This window comes from Mus musculus, chromosome 13 (assembly GCF_000001635.26).
Source record: "Mus musculus strain C57BL/6J chromosome 13, GRCm38.p6 C57BL/6J".
NCBI lineage: Eukaryota > Metazoa > Chordata > Mammalia > Rodentia > Muridae > Mus > Mus musculus.
In genome coordinates, this window is record NC_000079.6 from 18158037 (window position 1) to 18172004 (window position 13968).

The following is a 13968-nucleotide window of genomic DNA, read 5'->3' on the forward strand; positions in this document are numbered from 1 at the left end:
TATCATATCACTATTAAAATAGTTCATTCACTATTAAAAATGGAAATCAGTAGCCTACCACAAAGTATATTGAAAAGTTTCCTGTCTGAGAGTATCAAGGTGGGGGTTTATGCATAGGTATGATAAAGACCTGACTCCATGCTGAATACACAGAGGAGGCCTCTGCAAAGTCGTTAGACAGTTCTGGAACAAGAAGTCTATGATGAAATTAGACATAGAGAGCTCCTATGTGTATTCTCCTCCAGCCCAGAGTGACCTCAGAAATTTCTCCTTAACCCACAGTTAAAGCACTTGAGTGAACTTTCTCTTTTTAAATTTAGAGACTGTAGCTTCTACAGATTTTGAAATGAGAGGAGACAGGGAAAGAAGGGTACGGTGGGTGGAGGGAGAGGACAGAGTGTATATACTGCACATCATTGTCAGGAGATGTCCATCCACTGCTGGAGGGGGCTAGGATGTGCATTTCTCTAGACTCAATTGCATAGTTAGAGCCATTTCAAACTGCTAAAGCCCCATTGTGGCATAAGCAGTGTGTGTGTGTGTGTGTGTGTGTGTGTGTGTGTGTACTTCACCCTCAGCTGGTGGAAATTCTTTTAAAGTGGTGGCGCACACCTTTAATCCCAGCACTTGGGAGGCAGAGGCAGGCGGATTTCTGAGTTCGAGGCCAGCCTGGTCTACAAAGTGAGTTCCAGGACAGCCAGAGCTATACAGAGAAACCCTGTCTCGAAAAACCAAAAAAAATAAATAAATAAAAAATTAGGAAGCACCATAGAATTTGCATACATATACATACACCACACACACACACACACACACACACACACACACACAGTGAGTTTAGAATGAATATATCATATAGAAGAAGAAAACACACTGCTTGAGCTAGGAGAGGATCACTGTGTTCAGACCAGAAGGAATGGGGAGCGATCAGCTGCTACCATCAGTGGTCTTAGTTCCTTGTCCAAGTGTGGACAGAGTGATGCTACTATTCACGAAAGCTGCTTGGCCAAACACTGCTGAGGTGACACAAATATTCGGAAAGGAAGTGTCTCTACTGATATATATCTGTGGTTATGAGATTTACTATCTTTTACTTGGATTCTACAATCAAGGAGTAAAAAAACCTGATAGAAAATCTATCTGATCAAATGATTAAGTTAAACTAAAATCAATGATGTTATTATATTTGAGTTAGAAGCAAGGAATCATTGTAAGCCTTTGTGGTCTGTTCTTGTGACTAGAAGCCAGTGCCCCCAAAATAAGCTTTCTGAACAAAATGTAGATGCCCACTGTTAAGTCCAAGTTTTTAAACTATATCAGATGATTATCTGCCATGCACTGAATAGCACACTGGCAAAGTTTACATTTTAATGTGTTTATGGTTTTTCCCGTGCTGCTGGGTTTCTAGCAGTTTTTCTCATCTAGAAAGCAAGACAGTGAAGGTAGGAGAGGAGGGGGACGATTTTCCAAGACATCACCTCCTCTGTTGACAAAGTTCAACAAGGCATTTCTGCAGAGCGTCTGGACATCTCACCGGCAGGAAAACTCATTCAATGTGGAGGTGAGGCCTTCAGGAAAGAGAGAGGTCAAGATGGCAGGCTCCTCTCCAATAGAACTTAGAAAGGGGGGTCTCATTGCTTTTCTCTAGAATCCTAACTGGGTTTTGGAAAGTGCACATTAATCCCTAGTTACTTAATACAAGGGCAGAGGTGGTACCCCCTCCAAACAAGTGGATTCTTTAACCTCTGTGGCCTGGGATTTAATTTCTACCCCCTACCCTATTTTTCTTTATTTACTTGATGATTAGTTGTTAGGTTGGAGGCTACAGAGCTACATACAGAGCTGAGCTAACACTTCCATGTCAGATTCTCTTCAGTGCTACATTTTCTTTACATATATTCTAGTGAATGAGTTGAAGAACTATCTGTGACCAGGTGTTGACAAATTCTTAATGATAATCAGAAACATTTTTTTCTTCACCGATTCTGCTTTTAGCCAGTCTACAAATTAAACTGTGGATGTTATTCATTTTCTCCAGTGCTGGTTGAACGTATTTTCTGTTTCCCTTTCAAAGAGCATCACGGATACATACTGTAAAGCCACCACTTTGCAGAAGGGCCACCTTTTGTCAGCCTTTACCTGGCTTTCCCCAAGACTTTAAGCTTTAATATTAGCTTGCAAAAAAACCACCACCACCAACAACAACAACTTAGAATTAGGGAAAGCATTTCTGTTCCCATTTGCTGCTGCCAGGTTAAGTGACTAAATCAGACTTAAGCTATTTATTGCTTGGAAGAACACCTTGACTCATAGCCAGGAAACATCTTCTGACAAAGCCATCCATCTAAGAACTATTTTATATTTCACTCAAAAAGGAGAAAGAAATAACTATAGCAGTGAACAAGCAAAAACAAAAAAATTAAAACAAAGACAAATCCTTCAGTTTGTTTAAAACAAAAACAAAAACAAAATCAAAAACAAAAACAGCTAGCCAACCAACCAAGCAACCAACCAACCAAAAACAAAACAGGGGCCAATGATCTCCAATATTTTTGGTTTACCCTTCATTGAAACAGGTCCACATTCAATGAGAAGAGGTGAAGAAAATGTTTGGCGATTGCTCAAGAAAGCGCTATGCATACTTAGCACCATTTGGTTCTGTGTTTATACCCAGTGAGTGCATCAGGCCGAATTTAAATGAGGTTAACCACAATACAAGCCTCCAAGGGGAAGGAAGGGTAGGGAGGGAAGCTCAGGGAAAGACGCATCTGCATCTGTCTATCATAGTCAGATAGGGTCGTGGTCCAGGTCCTCCACCCTAGGATGCTTCATGTGTTTTTTTTTTTTTTTTTTTTTTTTTTTTTTTTTTGTGAAGAAAATGTCCATTGTTGTGGCAAAATTAAATGTATTTTGATACTTGCATATGATGCTTATCTAGCTGCTCAATCAGAAAAAAGTTGTCCTCATCATCCTAACACAGATTACTTTTTCAATTTCCTGTTAGTAATGCTTGCTTAATGTTCTTGAGGGTGAGACCGCAGAATTTCTCATCTCTCACAACAAAGACGGAGACTCGTTAGAATTATGCTGATGAGTTTCTCTCATAAAATTGCAAAAACTCATTTTCATAGGTGGCCAGTCTTCAGCCAGATCCCCGCTGATCAGACAGTTGTTGACAAATGTCAACAAGGAGGGTGGGCTGTGCTCCAACTGTGGTTCCTCAGAGTTTTCTTATCTCTATTTTAAATGTTCCTCAAAACCATACACGTTTAATTCCTCTAGTCCTCCATAACTCCTCTAGGTTCTTCATTATGGGAACCAGGCGTTAAGTTCACAGAGCCATTCCGGCCTAGGCAGTGCCATGTGATCTCATCTCGAAAGTCACTGTGAGTTTTCTGATTGCGGTCCCACAGTATTCCATTTTGTGTTTATTTAAGAAGATTTTACACTGTGTTTTAAGTATGAGCATCCCATTCTCCTGAAGATGCCATCCTTTATATTAAAAAGCTAAAGAGTTACTTTATAGCTAAACGCCACTGAAAAGATTCTCACCATTCAAAGTCTCTCCTTTCTAACTTGTACTTTCTCAAGTTGCTTGTAAATTGAAAGCAGAGTCTGTGCAGTACAGACATTAGCTCTCCTTGCTTCTGTGGGCAGGCTGCCTATACAATGGAGGAAGAGGAGATGTTTTTATTCTAGGGCACCACAGAAAAACAAGAGTGCTTAAAGGCACCTAGTGGCTGATAACCCCCTCTGGTCCTGTCTTTTGCTTAAGTTGAGTACATCTTGTTAGGAAAAAGGGCCAATGCTGTTCTGCCCAGTAGCCATATGTATAAGGGGAGGCAGGCTAGACATCTCCTAGCCTGGAGCTACTGTTAATCTTGAGAAAACAGCATTTCCCATCATGCTCATCATGTGGGTAGTAGATTCCATATTGCTACACTGGCCTTTTCTGCATGCTGTAGGGAACATGGTTTCATGGCAGATGTGATCAAAGGGAAAGTGTGTTTCAGGACATGTTTGAGATTCATGTGACTCACTACATAAGGCCTAAGTGTTGAGCAACCTCTATCATGCTCACAGTTTACACTAGCTGTACAATTCTAAAAGAAGCTGAAGAATGATAAGTAACTGAAAACAGCCATTTTCATTTGACATGGGAATACTGGACAGTGTTGAAAAACATTTTCACATAAAACTTTAATATATTCAGTAGACCTTATTTGAGATCAGCTGACTGAAGGGGATTAAGTATACACACACCATATTATGGGTTGTCTCCTATAATCTGGCACAGAATTATGTATATAGAAAGCCTATGCTGACAAGCAGCTTTGTTCGAAGAAAATCTGTGCAGCCAGATTTGGGTTTCTGTCTAGGCTCTTTTATTCGCTGTATGACTCTGGCAGGGTGGATAATTTTCCTAAGCCTCCAGTCTACCCATAAGCTGTGAACTGGTATAACATTCAAGAGCATAGTGAGCATGAAATGAAATACTGAATCTATACAAGATGCTTACTGAAGAGTATATGAAATACTATCCAGGCCATGGACGTTATTACTATATCATGGTCACTGTGTGCCAGGTAGTGTTCTTGGCTCCTGAGATGCACTAAGCAGAATGCAAGAAGCTTCCAATTGTTGTTAGAACGTGTGATTGAGAGCATTCTGAGACAAAACAGAGCTTGGTTCCTGCATGTCTCACAGGGTGACCTTGGAAGCTCTCCATCCAATCTGTACAACAGCCATAGGCTACAGCATGCAGTGGTGGAAAAGGTAACATGGTTGGGACATACTGAGGCTGAGTACCTGTTGGCACTTAGTGCTCTATAAATGGCTACCTGTTACTAATTTTATTATTGTTGCTAACAGTGGTTTTCTTAACCTTTAGGGAACATTTTATCCTTTCAAAGAAGAGAAACCTAGCTGAGGAAGAAGAGATGCCTTGCTGGCCTCTGGGAGTATGATGGAATGGAGTGAGAGCTTAGGTCCCTTCCTATCTGACTTTCGACCCTGAGGTTTTAGCCCTGGAGTCCCTTCCAGGTAGAGATATAGGCAGGCATTTCTCAGCCATGTTACTTCAGGGAGGTTCTGGGTTATTGTCACTATTGGCAGGTGTCTCACCTAGGTAGTATGCCATGTTCTCTTCTTGTGCTCTCTGCATTACTTGCTTAATGTCATTTGCCTGTAAGTATAAAGCTGTGCTTGTAAGAAAAGACTGTACTGCATGCAGCATTCTTAATGGTCCAGCATACAGCATCTTGGAAGGGTCTACTTTTACTGTTATTCAAGATGGCAACAGTTAGGTGAGGAAACCAATAGAAACTGGGAGCTAATGCTTTGGATCTAACGTGTTACACAGTGGTTTGACTTGAACTTGAATCTGTCCTCTTTCCTTGCTCTGAGTTGTGACATTTCCATTCTTCTCTGCCTCTGATCTACTAATTTCTCTCTTATTGGCCTTGTAAGTTGATGGCTTCTGACATCTTTATGTACTAACCAGCTCATGGGCCAACAAAAATGTAGGGTGCATGTTTATAGAATATTTACTTCAAGGGTGGCTATATCTCATATGTGAGTTTAATGTCCTATCCTATCTTGTAATGTCCTAATGATAGTGATGGTTTGAAGACGGGGCTGGTGATATTCTAGAAAAGCTGACTCAGAGTTCAGCATTCATTTCGTTCTTTGTTCCAACCCCAACTCAAAGTAAGCTTATTTTTATTTTATAATAAAACAAAGAATAAATAGCTTCTGTTATTATCTCTCATTTTTGCTAAAATCCAAATATTGAGAAGGCAACCAATATCCCAGTATATAGTTGTTCCAATTTCAGGCTAAGTTAAGGCTGAACCAAATAAATAACAATGTTTCTCAATTATAATACTCCTTATAGTACTAAATTTTAGTTTTAATGTTCAGTACTAAAAAGTATTTTGAAAATGTGTGAATCTCTAACAATTGATATATTTGTCTAGTGTGGTATTTTACTACTATACCCTCTCCCTCAAAAATGCATGGCCTGACTTTAGGTGCAATTTAAATCAGTGGTTTCTTAGGTACAAGAATACTGTGGTGCATATTTCTGTTTTTCTTCAAAAATCTTACCTCACTGGAGGAGTGGGTCTCTTGAGGGGAAAGATCTGGAAACATGAGGTATCTTAACATGCTTCAAGCTTAATCAACTCTAGCATTATTTTGTATATTGAGGATTGACTGCTGTAGGGTTTCCTACTGGGCTCTGAGAAGCTGGCATGAAAAGCATCTGTGTGGCTGGGTGGCTATGTGTGGTGCACACCTGCTCTATGTGTGGTGCACACCTGCTCTGTGTGTGGTGCACACCTGCTCTGTGTGTGGTGCACACCTGCTCTGTGTGTGGTGCACACCTGCTCTATGTGTGGTGCACACCTGCTCTTTGTCCATGTTTAGGAGGTCTTGCTGGAAGGTTTCTTAGGTCCTGACACTTTGAGTCTACTTTCCTCTGGCATGATCGGTGGTAGATCTGAGATAGACCTTGAATTTGTCTCATTGCTTTGGAGACTTCCCTGAAAACACCCCTTTACGTCCTTTGATGAGCAAATAAAACTGGTAAGTATATAAATTAGAATACCTAGTACTTACTTGGTAGAATATTTTTATCTTCAGATTTCAAGTGTGTGTATAGATACACCTTCAGGAGCACTCTGTGAGACTCTTGTTAGGGTTTATCTTGTGTGTTGTATAACCAATTTGCTGTAATTGGTTCCTCTCCATTAATTCCTGATTGATCAATAAATGGCTGGGGCTTAATTCTGGGTGGAGGGGATAGAAAGGTGGAACTTGGAATTGAGGAGGGATTTTGAGAGACCACAGTGGGTGAAGAGAGAATGAGAAGAAGGTTACCGTTACATCTAATGGTAGATGGGCAAAGAGCACATGGCCAAGAGAACTTCATCCTAAGGACGGGCTGATGGAACAGAAACAGCCCAGGAGATATCAGACTGGCAAATGATGGGCATTTGTGTGGGTTTTAACAGGTGAAAGGATTAGAACAGCTCGGAACCTGCCCAGCATAGCGTCTACAGCTTATTAATAAATTGTTCTGTTTCTGTGTTGTTTACTTGAGAACTATGTGGCTAAAAGGAGGGTAGAAACCTCCAATAAATATTTAGGAGTAAAAAGGGGTGTAGCGACCCTCCAGAATAATAATTTCATTCAGTAGACTGTAGGGAAAGAAATACATTCCCATTTTTTTTTAAATTAGAGATTTAGGTTTTGTGTTTTAAGTTGTTCACATAGCATCTGGGAGAGCACCCAGGCCCTCCAGGCAGAAAAACGCAGGAGCACAACAGTGGGTACTGGGTTCAGGTCTCAGCCCTCAGTCTTATGAGAGGTGCTGACCTGGGGAGCTGTGTTTCTCTGAACTCTGTTTGCCCATATGTACAGGTGGGACCATCAAAGCCTTCTAAGACATCCCACAGTGCATTAGTGCATTACTGATGGCCCCAGGTAGGAGCTCACTAGGGTAGACATTCTCTCTCTCTCTCTCTCTCTCTCTCTCTCTCTCTCTCTCTCTCTCTCTCTCTCTCTCTCTCTCTCCCTCTCTCCCTCTCTCTCTCCCTCTCTCTCTCCCTCTCATATAACTTGACCTAAAGGAGCTTGCAGCTAAGATCCAGCAGTCCTCCAAGATGCTTGAAGAGCTCGGTGTACTCTAATGAACTACATGATTATTCCTTAGGGATAGACAGCGCTTTCCCACAAGGGTGAATTCACTGACACAGAAGTCAGTCTGCTGCACAGGGAACACACTCCTTTCCAGTCATTTCTTCTTAATGTGAAGCAGGGTAGGTAGCCCTGATCAGCTCCTTGGAGCTGTAAATAGCATCCTCTAGCTGATTAGCTGTTTACAATTATAGATGCTCCAGAAATTAACTGGCCTCAAAAGAATGTGTGAGTTTTATCCAGGAGTCTACAGGAGAGGCCATTTTCCTGTTCCCATAAAAACAAAGGCTTATAGATGAAGCATCAAAAGTACAACATGACAAAAGTTGGCAGTGGCCAGAGCTAAGAAAGAAACAGATCGCTCAGCATCCTGCTTTAGGTAACAAAGACATGGTCCTCTCTTTATAGGTTTTTGGGGTGAATTTTACAAAGGTAGTTTTTACTGTGTATTACTGCTAACCTCTCTTGTTAAACAGTGTGCTTTTCTTCTAGGGATGGAGGCTTATGAGACCCTGGAAAATCTTGAGACAGTTTGAGAACCCCTCCTTTCTACAAAGCGGATAAGACCACAAAGTGGAAGTCACAACAAAGCTCTGGTGGTAAGGGCACCATCTCCTCACATGAAGGATTCCTGCTTTCAAAAAGCATTTAAAAGACCATGGATAGTTATAAGTGACAACTGCAGGTAGCAGTGCTTTCCTAAGGAACACAGGTAGATTTTTATTAAGTTTTAGTTGGGGTTTTAAAGGTTAAGGAAGTTGAGCCTGCAGCCTGATGGCCTTGACTCACTAACTTCTTTGAACCTAGCAGGTCACTAGAGTGCAGACTCAGTCAAGACTGCTGCCCAGTGGCCCTGATGCCAGACTTCTCATTTGCAGAACATTTTGAGGGGCTGTGAGGGGATCACTTAGGGAAACAGCACTGAAATGAGGCAATAAAGCCCTTAACGGGGCTCGGAGGACAGATTTGCTGTGTAAGTGGATGGGTTGGGTTGGCTGATTATTATTTTGTCTTTATCACCGAGAAGAAGCCACAGTGATATTCTTAGAATGCTACCAACCCCATGAAGATACACTTTCTGCCCCCCCAGAGAGTATTGAAAAAAATTTTCACTAAAAGATGATAGTTGAAATATAGTTCATTCAATTACTATTGCACCTTAAAACCTTCTTTTGTGATATGTTCAAATGGGGGAAATAAAGTTTTTGTCAGACCTATATTTATGAGAAAACATATAGACATCAACTCTTAACTTTCAACAAAATATGTTTGATCCTTATTTATTGTTTAAATAGATTCTGTTGTTAGTGTAATTTTAAAAGAATAGTAGGGTTTTATGCATTTTATGTTATTTAAATTAGTATTTTGTGGTAAAGCCATAAAATTTGTAGAGAAATATCACAGTTTTCCACAGTGACCACCCTTGAAATGGAGAGGAGTGTGTGCTTTTTGTCTAGAGTTTCGTTTTTCTTTTGAAAATAAACAAGACAACAGAGGCTGGTATGGAAAATGTAAAGATGTTTGTGTTGTTTTGGAAATGTTATTTTTATATGTGTTTTCTGTGCTTCACTATAAAAGATGAAGTAAAAGGCGCTATGCAGGATGCCCCAGATACCCCATCACTGGCTTGCCTGGTTCTAATGGGCCCCGAAGCTTATTCATAAGCAGAACCACACACTACTTCTTCCTTTTCTGCAGGACTGGGAAACTGTTTTACAGACTGTGCAGTTGTGGCTTTGAAAGTACTTTAGACAGATCTCCTAAGACTCTGGAGAGGACCAACAGACATCTATCGAATTACTTATCTTTTAACCTTATGGCTGAGATGAGCATTTATTATAACTTCAGTGAGTTGATCTTAGGGAGTCTCATCTTTCCATTTAAATCATGTGCGAACATTCACTTCTGCAATCTATATGGGGTCAGTTTCTGGGTTTTGATTTTAAAGGAACAGTTGTAATTTATTAAATGCCTTATCTTTCTGTTACTGTTGGAAAAGAAATCCAGAAAATTATATAACCTATATGAGGCCACTCTGCTGATAAATAGGAACATTGATGCTTCAATAAAAACTTAGGTTTTCAATATGCTACTGTCTGGGAGATATCTTTGAGCTCGTGGTTATAATTCAGAGGACTTCACATGGAATGCAGTTCTGCTACTGCACCTCTTTGGAGAGCTAAACTGTGTGTGTGTGTGGGGGGGGGCTTCCTGCCAGGGTCTGAGCACACTGTCAGAAGTATTCTTGCCTTCCCCACCTACTGTAGGGCTTGAAATGAGGCTGGCCCCTCGATGTTTCACTCAGGGAGGAGTTGCCCTTCGCGTGGCACACCTTCCAGTCACCATCCTCAGGAGGCAGCCTTTAGCTCACAGAGAACATGGAAATTCTCTTCTTATCAAGCAAGCTTTGCGTTGTGTAGAAGAATGCGTATTTCTGAGTAACCTGTGTGGACTGTGTGGGTACATGTCTTCACCCTGTTTTGTTCTTTTTAAAAACTGATGGAAAAAGGTTACCAGGTATAGTCACAGAAACCTGTAATCTCAGCACTTGGGAGTTGGAGGCAGGGCCAACGCTAGTTTTCAAAAAGGTAATGTTGTTTAGTTGCTTTTGCGTTTTACATGCTTGGCTCTTTAAAGGATGAAGATGGGTGTCTACGTTCACTAGCTTTCTCCTCTCAAGGCTTTAGAGTGGTGGAGGACCTGATTTCATCAGGAAACAGCCACGAGCTTCACATAAGATGTAAAATGTTTTTCTTAACCTCAGAATAAAGCAAAATTTCATTTGGTTTTACTTTTCTGTAATAATGCCAATAAAGGGATATTGCCAAAGACACAAGGGAAGCAGTTTTGTAGCTGAACAAATTGATGGTAAATCTACTTGCCAATTTCTCAAAACACTCCTAGGAGCACACATGGGACCCTTTACTCTCCACCTTCTGGTGCACTGTTCTGAGAAAGGTTGAGGTGCCCTACGATTGCTTAACATCCCACTGCCGAGACTCACACAACCTTCATCCACGCACCAGAGAAAAATGTTCATCTTGATTAACAGACAGCCTTTACTGATTACTAGGTCTGAGATATTACTATGTGATCAACCTCATTCCAAGTACTTTAAGCCAATGAGCCAATGTCAGTATGCTCCCACTTTTCAGAAGAGAATTCATGGCACCAAGAGAATAAAGGAATCTGCTCGGGCTTCCTAGCTGATGAATGACAGCCTGGCTGCAGATCCCTCCCTGTCTGCCTGTATGTCATACTCCTGCCTCTTGCTGAGCATCCAAATAAAAACATCATGAAAAACAATGGTGATGATACTTGCGGCATTGTTCATTAAATGTTTAATTGTGTGCTCAAGCTCCTGGGAGGTATTTTTAAAGAGATGATTTCAGTTAATTGTCATAACCAAGGGACTGTGGTGTGTGTGTGTGTGTGTGTGTGTGTGTGTGTGTAGAATCCAGAAGCCAGCCTTGGGTGTCATTTGTCAGGAGCTGTCTACTTGCTTTTTGAGACAAGCTGTCTCACTATGACCCATTTGATTATTAAGCTAGGTTTTCCATGAGCCAGCCACGGATCCTCAGGTCTCCATCTCTTCAGTGCTGGGATTCCAAGGGTGTGCTGTCACGCCCAGATTTAACATGGATCCTGGAGAGCAAATTCAGGTCCTCACTCTTGAATGGTGAGCACTTTACCAATGAGCCATCTTTCTAGTCTACCGCTTGCCTAGATTTTATTGTCCATATAGTATAATTAAAAAAAGAGGCTCAGAGGGCTCAAGAATTTGTTCAGACCATATTTGGAATCAAATCCATCACCCTCTGACTTATTCTTTTTCTTCTTGCACAAGTATGTGATCCAGGAAATAAAGAGAACTATAATGATCTCAGCAGTGCAGCAGCCAATGCCAATGGTCTGCTTATTTTCACGTTCAAAACTCCTTAGCATCCCTGGGTGGCACAGGTACTTTGTGATTTTAGATTGCTGTGTCTGTTAAACTGATAACTCTAGTGATCACTCTCTGTCCTTTGAATTAATAGTTATGATAGGGCAAAGTAAGAAAGGTATGAAAATGGAGGAACGTTTTCTCTTATTTGTTATGATTAGAGGCTGGGGTGGGGGTGGAGAAAAAAGTACAGGAAAGGTTATTCTTCAATGCACCCAAGGCCACAAGACCTAGGTGGTGTGATTTCTTGCTAGTGACACCCAAAGTCCAAGAATCTGAAGAAAGATTCGGGCATAAAGAGGAGGCTGACCCTGCAGCAGGCGACTCCTTGAAGGTTATGAGTAGGCTTGGGTAAGCTAAGCCTTGGAAACCACATAGAATGGTACCTAAAGTTAACCCCGTGTAGGCTTGAAGGCTCATTTAGGTCTCTTAAATCCTGACTTTGGTCCATAGGGTGCAGAAAGGATCTTGGGAAGTGAGGACAAGGATAAATACTTTGGGTGACAATGCCCCTACTTGATGGTTTCTGTGTGGAACAAATCTTCTCATCTGTCCATGGAACTATCAATGAGAGCTCTGCTTCTCAAACTTAGGTTTAACTTTAGCATTAATGCGGTCACTCCTGGATACACTTCTAAAAACTAAAAAGGACAGGTGCCAAGAACTCCAATAAGGGAATTTCTAGGTATTCAAAGAGCTTTATCTTCATGTGCCCTTGGGAAATCTCTGTGGAGACTTCAGTGGACTGAGTGTGGCAGTCTTAGGTGGCAGGGGAATGTTAACCAACAGGAATTGTACTAACCTAGTTCGAATACTTTTTCTTTTGTATCACATTAACAAGAGACAAAAACCACACCTATTAAATGATTTTGCTCCCAGTTAAGGTAGTAGATGTTCACTTTAGGATATATGTTTACTATAAATACAAATAAACTACCCTTACACAACTTGTAAAATACAATAAAAGACACTATATAATTAACTCCGATTCACTGTCTACAGAACCCTATGAGTATTCAACTTGGTATTCTTGCTGACTGTGACAAAGGTCCCAGGCCTTAGGGTGACTGACAATGGTAGAAATTCTGGTCCCTAAGAGGTTTCCACTGGCTATCAAAGCATTTGAAAAGAAAGCACCAAGTAGTCCAATGCAAGTCTTACAGTATTTCTCCTTGTGGGGGCATAACTGTACATTCACTTGGATGATAGAACAGAAAGATCAGAGGGGAATGCCTTTCTGTAGATAGATTTGCTGTTGCTCTTCAGCTCTTAAAATTTACATCTTGAGATTGCTTTATTTCTGGGTGTAGCTCTAGGAAGCTGCTTCCAGCATGGGCCTGAAGTATGTGTGAGTTATAGATATTAAAACCAACTTTTCCTCCACCCCAATACTCACAGCCTTCCAGAAATCTTAATATGCTTTTGAGAGCCCCCATTTAGAGCTGGCTGCATAAAATGATCTTTTGATGAAAAGGAATTGGAACAAGGGTTAAAGCAGACATTGAAAGGTTACTGTAGAGGGCACGGTGTTCATACAACCCTCCTTTAATATGTGTGGTGTGCACCTGTGATAAGATGATTCATTACACGAGGCCTCTCTTTGACAAGCTCCATCGTTCAGCCCTTGGGCCTCTGATGGGACAATCCTACACCCGCCCAGGAAATATAACAAGGTCAGCTTTTTCTTTCTCTGGGCTGGAGGTAGAGATGGTTTAGCTTATAATGCATCTTTGTTTGCTGTTTATGTAAAATAAAAAAGACATTTTAAGACATTGAGATTCCTGCTTTTGTAGAGCTGCTTTATGTAGCAGGGAGTTATGTAAACACACTGCCCAGTAAAGAAATGATACTCTCCATGTGTTTCATGTTCATAAACATGCTGGAAATCTGAGGTCACTAATCACCCAGGCTGGGCTCTGGCTTTCCATTGGAGGACACCATGACATCACCTGCCTCAACTCTGCCCTGCATTTTTATGCAGCTTTTATGGTTACTGACAACTGAAGTTCTGTCATGTGTGAACATGACATGGGCACATGAGCCTTGTAAAATGGGTCTCCTGTGACATGGGGAAGGCTTAGTGCACCTGACAGATTAGTGATAATCAACAGGCGTGCAAGAGTCCCCCAAAATCAGCTACAGTGTAGAGGCTGAATAGCCGTTGGCGTCTAACTCCCCGCCCACCACACACACACACACACACACACACACACACACACACACACACACACTCTTTGTTGTTGCTTGGATACAACTTTGCATTAGGTTCTCACACATACAGAATATGGCTTTACTGTGGTTAGTTTGGATAAATCAGACCAACC

General features: G+C 41.2%; 1 protein-coding gene across 1 annotated transcript in view; it reads right to left on the reverse strand.

Annotated features, from left to right (window-relative positions):
- Positions 1-13968, reverse strand: part of Pou6f2 (POU domain, class 6, transcription factor 2) — a gene marked incomplete at its 5' end in the record, with an annotated part of 257085 nt that overhangs the window by 33077 nt on the left and 210040 nt on the right.